Genomic DNA, 16,590 nt, shown 5'->3' with positions numbered 1-16,590 from the left:
TTTGGGACATCATGAGAAACATTTTTGCTTTAATACCTATGCAAGCACTAATTTGTACAGATGTCTTAAGATGTATAGTGCATACAGTAGCTACAAATTAGCATATTGTGCATACGTTGCTTTGTGTACTTTCTGGAAGGGGTCCAAGGATGACTGACTAACACATGGGATGTTTCCTCTTCACAACATTAACGCGAAGTCAACACCTGCAGTGATGTAAGCCCATGACTCACCTGCCTGAATGGAGGTCTCTTTAGGATCAACTGTTGTGTGCAGAATACATCTGCAATGTCCAAATAAATGAGCCCTTCTAAAGTAAGTCAGCACTACCACTGTTTAGAATGCAGGGCCCTTGTGAAGGCTGAGGTGAAGCAGCTGGCTAGCAGCTTTTGTGAGTCATTTTAAAAAGCCACTCTCACAGCTGGAGAGAAAATAGCCCTGGCAGCACTGGCAATCCATTATGAAATGTAAAAAGTCCTCCTCTGGGCGGAAGGAAAACTTCACCCAGCTGTCAAGTGTTTGAAATGTTGAGGGGGGAAAGTGCACACACACGCACATGCACACACACGCACAGTGTGTGGAATACAGAGGCCACATTAGAGAAAATTAAATCTCCTCTGAGATTGAAAAAAGCGGGGGCTGATGAATTCACTTTTAGAAATCAATAAGGGTTTTGGAGAATGGAGATATCAAGCACTTTGTGTTGTTCAGGAAAGACTGATATGCAAGCATCTTTTCTGAGTTAAATTCTCCTCTCTGACAAACCTAGAGAACTGTGTATCAAAAAGACACTTGACCTCTGCTTACATTATTGTCCAGCTGTATCGATCTGAAAGGTTCATATTGCACAGAAAGGAAAATTTAAGCAGCAGAACAATCAATCCCTAATCTCATATTTTTCCATTTGGCAAATGTAAAATGCAGTTAGTGAAAGGCTTCTAAATGTAAATCAATTTGAGCCAAGAGATGCTGATGCTGCATATTTGCAGGATAATAAAAGATGACCAATATAGATGACTCTATAGAATACAGCGATGATAATTCAAGTAGAAAGATGTGGAGAAAGATGGCTTGTATAGCTATGAGACCTGAAGGGATTCCATGTGAGTGCAATGTGCAGACCAATGAGAAAGGGGATCTTTAGAGGTTAAACTCAGATTTAATTTTTCTGAACTTCTTTCTGCAGTTTGCCTTATTTACAGCCACACAAAATGCTTTCCAGATTGCATTTTCATGGAACAGTACTGACACCTAGCGGCCATTTAAATGGATCCCGGCTAACCCCACTTGTGGGAAACAGAAATAATCTCTCTTTTGCACAAGTCCTAAGTATGACCCCCATCCTACAGTCAGACGACAGCACCACAGCATTTCCTTTATGCACTGCAGTGATGCAAAATGTAGGCCCACCTGAGCTCTCAGAAGTCAAAAAACTCTTCTGAATTTTAGAAAAAAAATATTTATGTCTTGCGGGTCTCTTTTTGAGAAGGATTAATGCACAGACCTAGTCAAAGACTTGGTTTTAACTAAAAGTGAAAGTGATAGCTAACTGAATGTGAGGTCCCAGGATAACACGTGAACAGAGATGTTTATCAAGTTACTATGTTTAAACAGGAACTACTGAATAGAACAATAGCTTTATTATTTGTATAACTGGAAGTGCTGTATGATTGTTTCTGTAAAATTATATCCATTTCAGGTGTCTATAGGTCAAGAACAGTGATAAACTGGAAGAGATTTAAAGAAGAATTGCTGTCAAGATAAAGGACTGAAAACAGATTTTACAGTGAAAGACCTAAAGAAATCAGACTTTTTGCTTTAAGAAATGGAGAGAAGTAGTCATAGTTTAAGAGTACATATATATGAAGAAAAATAATATGATAGCAAAGAGCTCTTTAAAACTGTAGACAGAAATATAAAAGGATGTCACAGCTGGCAATTAAAAGGAGACAAATTTAAACTTTAAGTGAAGTAGAAAATTTCTGAACAATAATTAACCCTTGAAACAACTTACAGAGTCTGTGGTAGAGTTTCCATTTCTGGAGTACTATAAATGAAAGTTTGATGTTTTCTGAGATCTGATTTTTATTTTATTTTATTTTACTTTATTTTATTTTTGGGTGGTCCTTTGGAAAACCAGGAGTTGGACTTGATGATCCTTGTGTGTCCCTTCCAACTCAGATATTCTGCGAAAGAATAGAGAAACTATAAGTAACGTCAATCACTGGGGCAGGTTGCCCAGGGAGGTTGTACAGTCTCTGTCCTTGGAGGATTTCAAGTTCTGAGGAACCTGGTCTGACCTTGTGGTAGATCTTACTTTAAGCAGTTGGACTAGAAACCTACTGAGGGCACTTCCAACCTGATTTAATCTTTGATACGGTGATCCTGTAATATAATCCCAGCAAGTCTGGCATCCTATGTGCAGATCATCATGGATTATTTCAAGGTTCTAATCTACAACCTATAAAATCATTCAAGAGGGAAATCCTGCACCACTAAAACTACTCTTGATAATTTTCCACAGCTACATTTTTCTGTAACACACATATATAGTACAAATAAAGGTAGCATAAGAAGAAAATGTTATTTCCTAATGTTTATTCAAGGTCAATGAGAAATCACCAAAATAATAAGATAATCAATTCTCTGATTTATTTTTTTCCCTTGGGGGGGGATGACATTTTCATGGGACTTGCAGCAGGAGGGCTAAAAGACCATTAAGATTGCAGTAAAAATACAGAAAAAAAATAATAATAAAGAATCTTAAGAGGGAAAAAAGAAATAATGAAAGACTAAATTTAAAAATCAATAGAAAAAAAGTAAATTATATGAATTGATAAAGAAATCAAATATGAAGAGAACACTGTCAGATTCAGACAATTCAAGTACTTTCTTTGTATTATCATGTCTCAAGATGGAAGAAAATATGCAGCAGCAACTTACAGCTGGAGAGAAGGCCTTCTAACAGGACTCTTTTGAGCATGAGGTTTTAGAGTGTGGGATACCCAAGAGCTGCCACACAGGGGAGTAATCTCCTTCTCACTCAAAAGCCCTGTTCCCCAAATGCAACAAGGATTAACTGAAAGGAAATGTGTCTGTCTTTGGTATACTGGGCTGAAAAAAAGGGTATGATATTAAGCTCCATAAATGTTTACGCTGTAGCCTTTGCATTAGAGAGCAAGTTATGTGAGTTGTGTTCAGTGGATTAAATGTGACAGTACTGTAGGCTGAAGGAGAGGAAATAAGAGAATATAGAAAAAGAGCAAGGAGAGAGAAGAGAAAAGAAACTTTTTTTTTTTTTTTTCACTCTTCATAGAGTTCTGATGCCCAAAATTTTGGATGTTGACAGGTTGGATCATATACATGCATTTTTCAATACCAGTGAACACATATATGTAAACAAGAGATGAGACCATCAAAAGTGAGTGAATACAAATAGGTTAGCTATTTGGGGAATTAATATGTATGTAAATACACATTTTTATAGTTTATTACTGGTTATCAGTTGAAATATTTTATACAATGATAGTAATTTTTTTATGTTATTTATTCATTTATTTTATTTTTTCCAAGGAAAGAGTCTCTCTTACATGCAGAACACGACACCACCCCAAACTACAAGGGAAAGATTTGCCATTTCAAGCTGGAAGAAGCTGTACAGAGCTACATCACATCTGTTCATTCCCCTCGAACAGCTAAAGAAAATAATATTCTGCCAACCTTGACCAGCAGCGGATAATGTAATTCCTTATGGTAAAGGAGCTGCAGTGTCTGTTCATGATCATCTTTGTCCATGCATCTGTCAACCACCTGTTTTAAGGCCTCTCATTCTTTTTCCATATAATATACAGACCACACAAGACTGATTCTTCATATCTATGAAGATTCCAGCAAAATATACTGTATTGAATTAAATCCCTCTTAGCCTTCACAATACCCAACAACAGAAGACACACTGCAGCATATTGTCCACACAAACAAGCTAGCAGCCCATTATCAAAGAAGAGAACAAAGAAGTTTGGAGGTAAGATTTAACAGTAATACTCTTAATTAACAGAATAATTGTTTTCTCTTTCTCATAAGGAAAAAAAGTCCTCCAAACAATGCTGAAAAGTCTTGAACAGCTGGAGTAAATGTTAAGACATTATTGACCATATCTACCATCCATGTCTTCCTGGCAGTCTTCAGCAGTGATACAGTCTTCAGCAGTGATATTAAAAGAGTGAAATATGTAACTGTACTCATGCTTATGATTTCACTTCTTAGGGCGGTGTACAACATTGATGCTATCCAACAGCTGTGATATCCTTATAGGAAATTACTGCTTTTCTTTCCCTGCCTCCTCTCCTTTACCTTTTAATTCTACTGCCCATCACTCTGTTCCTGTCTACTTTGTTTTCTTATTGATCCATTTGCCTTGGGAGACTTTCACTAAGTATATGATTTGCTACAGTTAGTAGATGTCTCAGACTATAAGAAAACTGACACACTCAACAAATAATTCCTCCAGGCACATGGGCTGGCCACTACAATAAACCTGAAAGTTTAAGGAAAATATTTCCAAATTTAATTGTGAGAAATATATATATATATTCTAAACAATAGATGTTTTTGTTACTGAGTAGCTTCTTTTACTTTAAAATCCAGATAATCTCTGCAATACCACCTGTCACAGAGTTTGACAGGATCTACATATTTTGTGAGCAAAGGTTATTCTTTACTCTGTTCCTTGCTTTTGTTGCCTTTGAAAGTCACACTGTTTTGTTGTTGTTGCAGAGTGATACAAGGTGAACAGATCTTAACTATGCTATCTCTATACCTTTAAACGTTTTTATGCTTTACAATGAGACCTATTATTATCTTCTTAAATATAAACTGTCAATACTATAATTCAAAAATGATGTGGATGGGAAAAAGCATACTGATACTGTCTTTTTTTTTTTTTTCTTTTTTTCCTTGTCACTAAACATGTTCAAACTCACTTCCTTTCTCCCTTCTCCACCATTACACTTCCATTGACAGAATAAATACTACAAAACAGGGAAATACATTGTCAACACTACCCTATGGACAAAAGTGATTTTGGTCCCTCTAAATAGCAGCATAAAGAAAACCTTCCTTATCCAAGTACAGTTGATGACTACAAGGAAAAATAATCTGTCAGTACACAGGCTTGGTTGATTTCTGTGATTAAAAAATAAAAATAATAATAAATAGAAGTTAAAAAATTATACCGCTATATCCCTTAATGCACAAACACTTATGATTTTTAAAAGAATGATTGTACATCTCATTTCTCTTCCACAGGGAATAATTTCATGCTATAAAGAGCTGCTCGACCAAAATAGCTGCATCCACACCTGATGACAGCTGATGTCATACTGTATGACAGTGACGGGATGTAGCTAAAACCATACAAAGTCTGTGTACAGAAAACAAGCACTGAAGTAAAATCACTGTAGGCAGGGCTGCTCTGCTGGGAGAGAAGAGGCCAAAAGAGGTATGAATTGGCCAAAGGGGTATGAAACGAAAATTACCTAAGTGCTAAATTGGAATAAGTCCAAAGATTTGCTAGGAGGGGAACGATATCTTCATTGCTATCTTCTGAAGATCTGACTTTTACTGCAAAGGCTTGACTGGCTCCATTCTTCAATTAGAGTGTTTTTAATAATATAAATGTATCTCAGAGGACTGGTGTTTGTAAAGGAGTAGCTAAGAAGTGAGTAGTAGTCATTCTGTAGAAGCTGGGCATGAGTGTGATAAACATGAATCAGAAGTTGTTTATTTAGTAAAATATGCCACCTCTCAACAATGTGAAAAGATCCTTTATGTTTCAAAGTGGTACCAATTTGGATGCTCCAGTGCATTGAGCACTGTTTGAAATCCCAACTCTCTGTACTGTTTGTTTGTTTTTTTTGTCAGTTTGGCTTTGGATTATGGTAGGGCTATGTTCAGGTATGTCCTTAAGTGAACGTACCAGCAATATAAGTCGTTCTCATAGCCATGCTGACACTGGCAGTCCAATCACAACATGAGGGTGAACAGGGTTGTGGTGGTTTTACCTTGCTGGGCATCTGAGCTCCACCACAACTGCTCTCTCACTCCCCCTCCTCAAAGGCAAAGGGGGAGGAAAGGGCTCAAGGGTTGAGATAAGGACAGGGAGATCACTCAACAATTATCATCACGGGCAAAACAGACTCAGCATTAATATAATTTATTGCCTATCACTAGCAGGCTAGAACAATGAGGTACTAAAACCAAACTAAAACCACCTCCCCCCCCCCCCCCCCCCCCCAATCCATCCTCTTCTACTTCCTCCCCCTGAGCAGTGCAGGGGACAAGGAATAGGGGGGTGCAGTCAGTCCCTGATGCTTTGTCTCCAGTGCTCCTTCACGGTCACTCTCTGCCCCTGCTCCACGTGGGGTCCCTCCCACGGGATGCCGTCCTTCCTGAACTGATCCTGCGGGGGCTGCCCACAGGCAGCAGCTCTTCAAGAACTGCTCCCACATGGCTCCGTACCACGGGGTCCATCCCCCAGGAGCAAACTGCTCCAGCACGGGTCCCCCACGTGTGAGTGGCAGCTCCCGCCAGACCCCCTGCTCCTGCGTGGGCTCCTCTCCACGGGCTGCAGCTCCGGCCCGGGGCCTGCTCCTGCGGGGGCTCTCCATGGGCCGCAGCCTCCTCCAGGCCACATCCACCTGCTCCACCGGGGGCTCCTCCACGGGCTGCAGCGTGGAGATCTGCTCCGTGTGGGACCCATGGGCTGCAGGGGGACAGCCTGCTCCACCAGGGGCCTCTCCACAGGCTGCAGGGGAACTGCTGCTGTGTGCCTGGAGCACCTCCTGCCCTCCTGCTGCACTCACCTTGGGGTCTGCAGGGCTGGTTCTCTCACACTTTCTCACTCCTCACTCTCCCAGCTGCAGTTGCACAGCAGTTTTTTTCCCCTTTCTTAAAATCTGGTCTCCCGTAGGCACAACCGGCATTGCTCATGGCTCAGCTCTGGAAAGCCGAGGGTCCGTTCTGGAGCCAGCTGGAGCTGGCTCTGATCTGACAAGGGGCAGCTGCTGGGCTCTGCTCACAGAGGCCACCCCTGCAGCCCTCTGCTACCAAAGCTTTGCCACAGAAAACCAATACAAGGGTTCACCTGTCCAGCTCTGTCTCCTTGAGAAATAGGTAAGGAGAAAGGAAACCTCAACTCATCTTGCTTCTGTTTTAAGGTTCCTTTAGACATAGCTTGATGTAATAGAGGATGTCATGGCATAGCATGGGCTGGAGGCTTTCCAGTAGCAAGAACTTCTTTGGGGTCTCTCCATGGGGACAGCCGGGTGGGGACTGGCAGCCAGGACCCATCCCACCACTCCAGACAGGAGCAGGACAGCTCGGGCACCTGGGAAGCCCCAGATCCAGGCATCAGGAACATCTCTAGGGACAGGCTGAGGCCAGGTAGGACATGGGCCTGTGCATGGTCTTGGCTCAGCAGAGCCCATGGTCAGGATGGCCAAATTTAGTGTCCTGACAGAGTTTTATTGGTTGTCCTTAGACAGTCTCAGGTCTAGCGGGGGTCCTGTAGGTGCACCCTTGTACAGGTACTAAAGTTTCAGCAGAATCTACTGTAGATATTCTAGCTATCCATGTCGCACAGCTGACCTAGATCAGTTAGGGTCTAGGTCTTTTTTTTAAACTTATTTTTCAGTGCTTTTGGTGTTTTGTTTTTTTCTTTCTTTTCTTTTTTCTTTTTACTTTTATTCCAATTACAGAAGAATAAATAACAGATCTGAACAAAGATATCCTTACTCACTTAAGTGAGTATCTTAGAGGTCTCCGAGACTGGAGGATTTATTGTGGGTCTGCAAGATTGAGCCTAGGTGGAAAAAAAGAAGACACAAGAGATAGCAATTTAGGACTAAAAAGCTACCACGTTTCTTCTTTAAAGTTGTTGTTTTTTGGTCCTGTTTCCTCTGACTTGAGGGCTGGAGTGGGAAAGCACAGAAGAAAAAGGAAAAGATAAAAAGAAAGTCCACTTCCAAGATGGGAAGGGAAAGATTGCAACAGGCATTTGGAAAGGACTGGAAAAACTCATAAGTAAAAGTCTCTTTGAAATATTGGAGCCGCTTCATCTGAAAACATTGGCATAGAGAATGGAAATAAAATCAAAATGAAAGCCTTTGTACATATCCTATTATTTCATATATTTAGCCGTAAGACTTTAGAAATGAAATAACCCAAAGAAAATATGTTGGTAGAGTATTTCATATGGTTTTACAGCAGCAGAAAAGATCTGAATGATTCAAAAAGCTTATATAACTGTTTTGTTTTATTCATTTACATAAATCACATTTACCGTAGGTGTTTTATTCAAAATAAAGTTTTGGGAAAATAAATTGAACAGATGAACCTAGGCAAACCTGGTGATTTTTTCATGAGTAGTGTTTGATGATAAAAGCATAAAAGCATAATGTGGTATCATTTCACCAAGGCACAATATGGATCATCCATATGGAGCAGAAGTTGATAATACTGCAAAGAAGCAAAAATAAACAGAACAGATGTACTTGTAAAATCAAGTCTGCACCCACCCTGAGTACCTGTTTCTTGTGTAGAAACTTCTACAAGTTTTGTTGGATGGTTCTGTCCCATGGTGAAACTGGAGCAGGAAATAGCTCTTCTCTGCTTCCCTGAGCACTCAGCTTTGTTGGCTGACCAGCATCAAGTAGAGAGCTCTAACAGCCCCAGTGTGGATATCTGCTCGTTCCTCAGGGTGCTGAGCAAGATGGCAACTATGCTGGGGTGCAGTCAGATGAATTGTATTTACTTTCTCCTTTACTGCCTGATTACCACACATAAGGGATTTTGTTCTATTTTCAAGCACTCCTCTGCAGACATCATGTAAAGGGAGGACTTATGATAGGTTCATGCTACCTCACATCTCTGGTACTTATTTGTTTGAGTAGGAATACAGCACATATAAGACTCATAATGAACTGCACAGTGTGGAGCCATACGGAACCACCTGAAGTTCTGCTGCTTAGACTCACTTGGTCTGACTCTTAGAAAATACTGTAAGTTTTCTAACCATTACTTTTCATTTCCTACAGAAAGTGAAACATTCACCCATGTTTTTTTTTTTTTTTTTTTCTGCCCAGGAAAGAAAACAAGACTGTAATTACTCATACAACAGAACTCCAGCCCTTATATCACACATCTCCCATACACTTTAGAAGATGAAGAGATTCTGCTGGGGTATCCATGTGCTGATTATAAGTAACCAAAACAGAAGAAAAAAAAATTAATCAGTTTTGGCTTGGTAAGGGCTGGTCTTTACTCAGTTTTGTCCTTCTGGATTTAAGTCCAATGACCAATGCCCCCCACCTTTTCTGGTACACTGAGGATTACTACACTGCTATTAATCTGCTGCCCACACTATTTACTCATCTATATCCTTTGTTATATGGAGGCTTGAAAATGTCCTATGCCCCTCTCTTTCCTACAGGTGCCATATTGCTGCTCCCTGGAATGCTGATGTATTTATAAGTGTACTGTGCCATTAGAGCACAAACCACAGTACTTGAAGTGACTGTAAGCTCTGTTTTATGTTTATAAATGCAACAGAAAGTACTTAAATTTATATGAAAAGCTCTCAGATGTTGTTTTCTTTTCTTTTCCTTTTTTTTTTTCTTTTTTTTAAAGCACATCTCTCCTATTCCATCAGTAAAACAAGACAGATGTGAATCAGCAGCTCAGCAATTTGGTGGAATGAGCACTTATGAACCAGAATTTTAGAAAGTGGGCACACAGGAATAGGTTCTTCATGCCATAGCAGGGCAGATCATGTGGTCAACATCTGGAAGATACCATACATGGACTCTGATTTAATAAAGTAGTCACCCATCTGCTGTATTCTCAGAGTGAGGAGAATAAATAGCATGCCACATCCCACACACTCCAGCTGTCCCCAGCATCCAGTGCTCTGCAGTTCTGCTAAAAATAAAAAAGAAACTTTACTGTATTTCAACAAAGATTGCTAGTTAAAAAAGAAAGAGGCAGTGTGCAGTAAAAAGAGTTGTTTAAGAACACCTGTAAGCATTTCAAAGTAAAGAAGAAAGTTGCCTTTTGTTTGAAGACTGCCTTCTTTTCAAGCACTATCACATAGCTTGCCAACATTTACATCATATGCCAGCATGTCCATATTTTTCATAGTCCATAGTCTAGTTATTTCTCTTATATGCTAGTGCTGGTTTGTTGATATGCAGTGGTATCACTATAACTGAATCACTGAGTTCATAATTAATTGACTGTAGCTCAGTAATAAAGGCTTGTGTCTTTACTTTGTATGGTCTCTGAGCATGAATTAGCTAAACAGTACCCCTAATTCTGCTGTGGTAGCGTGCCTATGTTGTAACAAAACCTAGAGGGACTGACTCTTCACTCACCTGCACAGTAGAGAGGTCTAAGGAAGTAGGTCTTTCTGGGTTTCCAGAAGGGGAAATGAAAGACAGGCTCTTAGTTTGAATCCAGACTGGTGACAGTAATAAAAGGATTAAGTATAGTAGACAAATAATAATACTCCACTCCATCTGGAGTGGATGGAGACCTAATTTATTTCTTGTCATTCATCTTTAAGATCATTGGATAGAGGAGTCTAGAGTATAGCAGAAAGTATTCTGTCTGGAGCAAGACAGAAAATTAAGTGAGGGATAGATTTTTATGAGAAGTAGTTCTAAATTATTTACCGATTTAACTAATTCATTGCAGGCAAGCAACCAAATGATAACACACTGCACCAGCACGGGTCCCCCACGTGTGAGCGGCAGCTCCCCCCAGACCCCCTGCTCCTGCGTGGGCTCCTCTCCACGGGCTGCAGCTCCGGCCCGGGGCCTGCTCCTGCGGGGGCTCTCCATGGGCCGCAGCCTCCTCCAGGCCACATCCACCTGCTCCGCCGGGGGCTCCTCCACGGGCTGCAGCGTGGAGATCTGCTCCGTGTGGGACCCATGGGCTGCAGGGGGACAGCCTGCTCCACCAGGGGCCTCTCCACAGGCCTCAGGGGAACTGCTGCTGTGTGCCTGGAGCACCTCCTGCCCTCCTGCTGCACTGACCTTGGCGTCTGCAGGGCTGGTTCTCTCACACTTTCTGACTCTTCTCTCCCAGCTGCAGTTGCACAACAGTTTTTTTTCTTCAATCTGCTCTACCTGAGGAACAACCAATGTCACTCATTGAGTCAGCTCTAGCCAGTGTTGGGTTCCTTTTGGAGCCAGCTGGAGCTGGCCCTTATCTAACATGGGGCAGCTTTTGGACTCTTCTCGCAGTGATCACCGTTGCAGACCCCCGCTACCAAAACCTTGCCACGTGAACCCAATACTGTCTGGAACTACTGAGCCCCTCTCAAGCCATCTCTATTGCCTCTGGACCCCCACTCACAAGAGTGAAGAGAGCATGGCTGTTTTGTGTTGCAGTCTCCAGCAAGTCAAATGTGAGCTCATGCACAGATCACTGTCATGCCTATCCTAGTCTGCTTCTTTCAGGACTGAACTTAAAACAAACAAACAAACAACAACAAAAAAAAACATTCACTAGTGGCTGGGTCTCAATAAAACAAACAAAACAAACAAATGAACAAACAAACAAACAAAAAGAGAATTTAAGGTACCCTAAATGTTTGTATTTGTATCGAGATACTGGAAATTCAATGGGAATATCTCTGCCTATATATTACTGGCAGTTCCGTCTACCCTTCATTTATTTGCTTATTCCCTTGCCTCCCTTGCAACTGTGCAAAAGCTTTGGGGCTAAATGGAGTGGGAAGATAAAGAATTAAAAAAGAAAAAAAAAAGTTAGGAGGGATTGCACATCACCACTCAGTTATCATGGGGAAGCCCAAACCACATCACTCCTCCAAGGGCCTGGAATTCAAATTTCCAATTTCCTTAGCAAGTCTTCCTATATCAACCTATACATTTTTTTTTTTATTTTGATCTAACAATGGGTGTATTTTACATTATATCTTCACTAGCTCAGAATAATTTTTCCAGGGAATAAAGTGTGTAACAGAGTTTTGCCATCTCCTAACTGAATGCCTCATCTGCTCAGCTGCTGTAAAAATCCCTCTGAAGGACGGTGAGGGGTCTCACTAGGACACTCCTCTGCGTAGCCCCCATGCAGTCTCCATCATATTCAGGATGGAAATAACATAGACATGATGTCCTTTTTGTCTTTGCTAGGTACAGAGTTCAGATTCCTATCTGTCTTTTTCCACATCCCCATGAAACACTGATGGGATATTATGGTTTACATTCCTGAAAGAGATGCTTTGGACAAATGCAAACAATTAAGTTTAAGTATACTAGGAATACTCAAGCTAAAGATAAGAATACTAAATGAATTCAGCATAAACACCAAAACTAGGTGTCCTGGAGTGCTATATGGAACTTAACCAAGAACCTAAATCTAATACAGTTGGGATTCTAACATTCTGTACCTTGACTCATGCTGTAGAGTTATGATGATGATGTAATGGAAAATAGGATGGCATTATCCAAGACAACATGTAATTCCAGGAAAGTATTTTTCTCTACTGGAAGAAAAACAACAAAACTTCTGACAGATGTTTAGAGGATTCTCAGCCTTGTACAAACAAGTTATTATTGGCATTATCTAAATGTACTCATATGCCACCCTTGAAGTGTGAACACCCTTGCTAGAATTAACAATGCATTACTCAGAAACATAAACGTGAGGGTAATTAAGAGGCCCAAACTATGACTAAGTCTTATCCACCTTTGAGTCTTTCTTACTAGGTCATTTATCATTAGCTTCAGTTCTACTTAACATAAGACATATAAAAAGTACCATCTGAACCTTGTACATTCCCTGTCTTCAAGGATTTCTTCTTGCAGCAAAGATATTTGCCATCTGGTGAACCTCCATACGCACAAAATTGTAATTAAATTGCCCCTGGTCCCTTGCATTCTGTTTGTCAGAATGTTCTCTGAAACATCCATGGAGTGTGTTATAAAGTTGGGTTTTATAAAAACAATCAGGTTGTTTGTTTTCCACTTTTTTTTTTTCCTAAAGAAGGAGCACAATGAACAGTATTCTAGCCTGTTTTTAAGATCATGAGAAGTAAATGTTACATTTGCATTACATTAACTCACAGTTATTCCATTATTTCAAGCTCCGTAAGTCATTGCTAGTTCTCTCTTTGGAGCCTTAGCCCTGTACAAAATCCTTGTAGACATCTGTAGAAGAGACTTTGCACCTCTAGAAGCAGGAAATAGTTGGAAGTAAATTTCTGTCTTGAGGAAAACCTGAAACTACTTCATGAACTATCAATACATAATTCTGTGTGGCTCTGAAATGTAAAATAGGATATATAATGATAACTGATGGAGAGACTTCAGTCCTAGTTATGAAAGTTGAATGAAGAATTCACAATAAGTGATTTATTCAATTACATGGCCCTCTTTCTCTGCTCAGAGAGAGAATGTGTGAGTAGAGAGATATATTGATTTCCCATTGTCTTTTTTACTTTGGAGACTGATTGTGATCAGCATGATATAAGTATTTTTTACTTAGTGTTTGAAATCTAACCCATGCTGACTTTATCAGAAAAAATCATAAAGCATTGTTTCTTTCCTTCTCTCTGAATGTATGCTGCTCTTATAACCTAGAGGGCAGCATAATGAAATCATTTTTCTCTCTTTCAGGGAAATGTAACAGCTACAGTATTTTAGATGAATTCTACACCTTTTCTTTTTGCATCACAGTCATTTTGATGTTAATATGAGGTACTTATTGTTCTGAGTTACACTGGACGCCGGCATCATTGGGTAGGTCTGGGGAGAGGAGATGTGGAAAAGACTGTTTATCGCCATCACTTTCACGTTGCCTCAGAGTACTTGGATGTGTCTGTGTAGTTCTTGCTGTAATGGTGTGATTAGACCTTGCTTAATTGCTTCTGTGTCAAGGCTTGGATAAGGAGGTTTGAGAATCTCATTCCCCGATTTGGTTAAGTATTGCCTTCTATAAAATACACTAACTGCTTTTATGGATCATCGCCACACACTGAAGGGAAGTAGTTTCAGCAGCAGCAGATGGAGACATTTTCCTGCCAAGCAGACTTCTGTGCCCCAGGTGATGCAAGGGACTGGCCCTAACATCAGCATCAGTGTTGTTTCCTCGTTACAACCAGGCAGATACTCAGATCAAAGCCAGTTCCACCAAAAAAAAAAAAAAAAAAGTTCATTTTCTTACTTTTTGATGAGAGGCTGTACATCACACAAAAAGATGTGGTACACATCTTCCGTATGCAAGGATTGTCACTGAGTGCATCAACTGGCTCAGTCCTTGTTCTGCTTACAATATGGCCTATGCCAAGGTCATGTTCTTGCTCCTACACTAAGTAAATTTTTTCTTCCTAATTCAGTTTCCAGACTCGGATCCCGTCCCTGGGACCAACGGCCTCTGCTCTGCACTGATCATTGTCGCAAGTTTTCCCTTCCTTTCTATGGGGTAGCTTCTGGTAAATGTGATGATGAGCGCAGTCATCCTGGAACCCATGTTCTCTATCCTGTGCTGAGTAGACAATTGTGGCTCAATTTGGCTACCTCACTCTGCTTTGCCCAAATACCATCCTTTAACATCTATAATGAGAATCCTTTTGTCAAGATGTGTACTTTATATTGTGTAACCATTAACTTTCACTAGTAAGCATAGAGAATCTAGGGACTCTGTAACATAGACTTAGCTGCCTTACAGCACCTTGGGTTCTGTGAAGAACAGATTCTTGAACCCTTTCTTCATTCTTCAGAACTGGGAAGAGTGTACAGAGCTGCTCCAAATACCCATAGCTGGAATCTTTTCCCTCATCACAAGGCAGACTGAAGAAATGCAAAATTTTATGTTCACAGGACTTTATCTACTGTTCTAAGAACTGCAAAAAGGAAAGCTGTCTATGCTCTATTTTTCTTACTACCATTAATGCATCTACCACATTGTTATTGATCTCATTGCAAGGAATTAGCAATACATTTCAGGCACATTTTGAAAACTAGAAAAAAATGGTCTTCACATACAGTGAATAAACATCTTTTGCATGAATATCCTATACTTCAGTTGCCTCAATACAGTAGAGGTTTATTGACTTAGTGCAAGCTACATTTGAATGATTGCTTCATATATTATGATATGCAACATTACATCCTGTTTCTTTTCTATTTCTATAGCCCAAAGACTTATTGGAATCGGTGTGTCTCAGACTCATAAAATATACATGACTTTAAAAAAAGATTATTATACAAAAATCCACCAACCTTGAGAAACTGCAGAGGTGGGGGATTTTTGTGCTGGAATTCATTTTAGTTTCCTAACATTATTCCTATGCATTTTCAGTTTGAAAGTACAATCTGGCAATTTATAATAAAGAGTCATGAAACAGCTTTCCAGCAAGGAATTAAAAAAAATAAATAAAAAATTAAAACTCCCTGAAATCTGGATGTCTGATTGCAAGTGAGAGTAATATACTTCAGAGCTGATGGTGAAAGGATTCAAATAATAATCTCTGGTATATAAGGACTCTGCTACTTAGTCAATAAAAGATGGATAATCTTCTCCCAAGAGCTTTGCAATATGAACAGACGATAACCAAAGTAAAATGTTTTACATGATGCTATTGTGTATGATTATTGAGGGAGCCAGAGGCAGATGAGAAGCAGTACTCCAAAAGGGAAATATTGTCACTATGAGAGAATTGTCGGGCTGTCAAGATGGCTGTATCACCCCAACAGCTGAGTGGCGGTAGGGTACTGATGAATTGGAGGGCAGAGGTAGGTCTTAGATCAAAGCAGTAATTGGTATTAGTAATAAGGCAAAATACTGCTGCAGTACAAAATCCAAGCTCCTCCATTCACATGGAGCATTCACATTTGTTATTTTAATATAAATTTGTAGAGCCAAGGGGAAAAAGAAAAAGTACTTCTTTTACAAATATATATAAACACACCTTTTCAGTGTTGCAATTGGATTTATATTTTAATACCATCCTGAACTAGTGTTTAAGAATCAGCATTCCAAATTACACTCTGCACAAGACTAATTCAGTCTTTTTCAGCTTCCTTCCTTCCTTCCTTCCTTCCTTCCTTGCCTCCTTTTGTGAGGAACCTCTCATTTTGTGAGGAACAACACAGCACTGTAAGAAAGTCACCTCTAGGGTCTCATGTTCTTTATCAAAACTCTAATAATGTTCTGAACTAGTTCTAGTGAACTGGTAAAGACATAAGATTTGAAGTTTGCAGAGGAGGATAAAGCTGTCAAGCTAAGAAACGGATCAATGTCTAATATCTTGCATTTAAACTTTTTCAAGGTCTACTATAAGGGCTTGAAGGAAGTATGGTTTGTTTCTAATCTTGTTTTACTCTTAACTAAATGTCACACTGAGACAAAGGTGAGGTACAAGCTACTGCTTACCATGTCTCCAAAGACTTGTGCTCCCTGTTTATGTTACAGACCCATTTCATTCAGCATCTTCTGGAAGTCTCTAAACTCGGATCAGACAAAATTAATGCAGTTGAATCAGTATATGAAAAAGGCATTTTCTTA

At 40.0% G+C, this 16,590-nt stretch overlaps 1 long non-coding RNA gene across 1 annotated transcript; it reads left to right on the top strand.

Moving 5' to 3' along the window:
- Window positions 1–1,065: 1,065 nt before the first annotated feature.
- Window positions 1,066–6,242, top strand: LOC136790519 (uncharacterized). Its single transcript, XR_010830591.1, has 3 exons — window positions 1,066–3,753; window positions 3,852–4,024; window positions 5,308–6,242. It is a non-coding gene; the product is annotated as an uncharacterized lncRNA (long non-coding RNA).
- The last annotated feature ends 10,348 nt before the right edge of the window (window positions 6,243–16,590 follow it).

Source organism: Anser cygnoides, chromosome 3 (assembly GCF_040182565.1).
Source record: "Anser cygnoides isolate HZ-2024a breed goose chromosome 3, Taihu_goose_T2T_genome, whole genome shotgun sequence".
In the NCBI taxonomy this organism is placed as follows: Eukaryota; Metazoa; Chordata; class Aves; order Anseriformes; family Anatidae; genus Anser; species Anser cygnoides.
The sequence above is the reverse complement of the archived record's forward strand: the minus strand, read 5'-3'. Positions and strand labels throughout refer to the sequence as shown.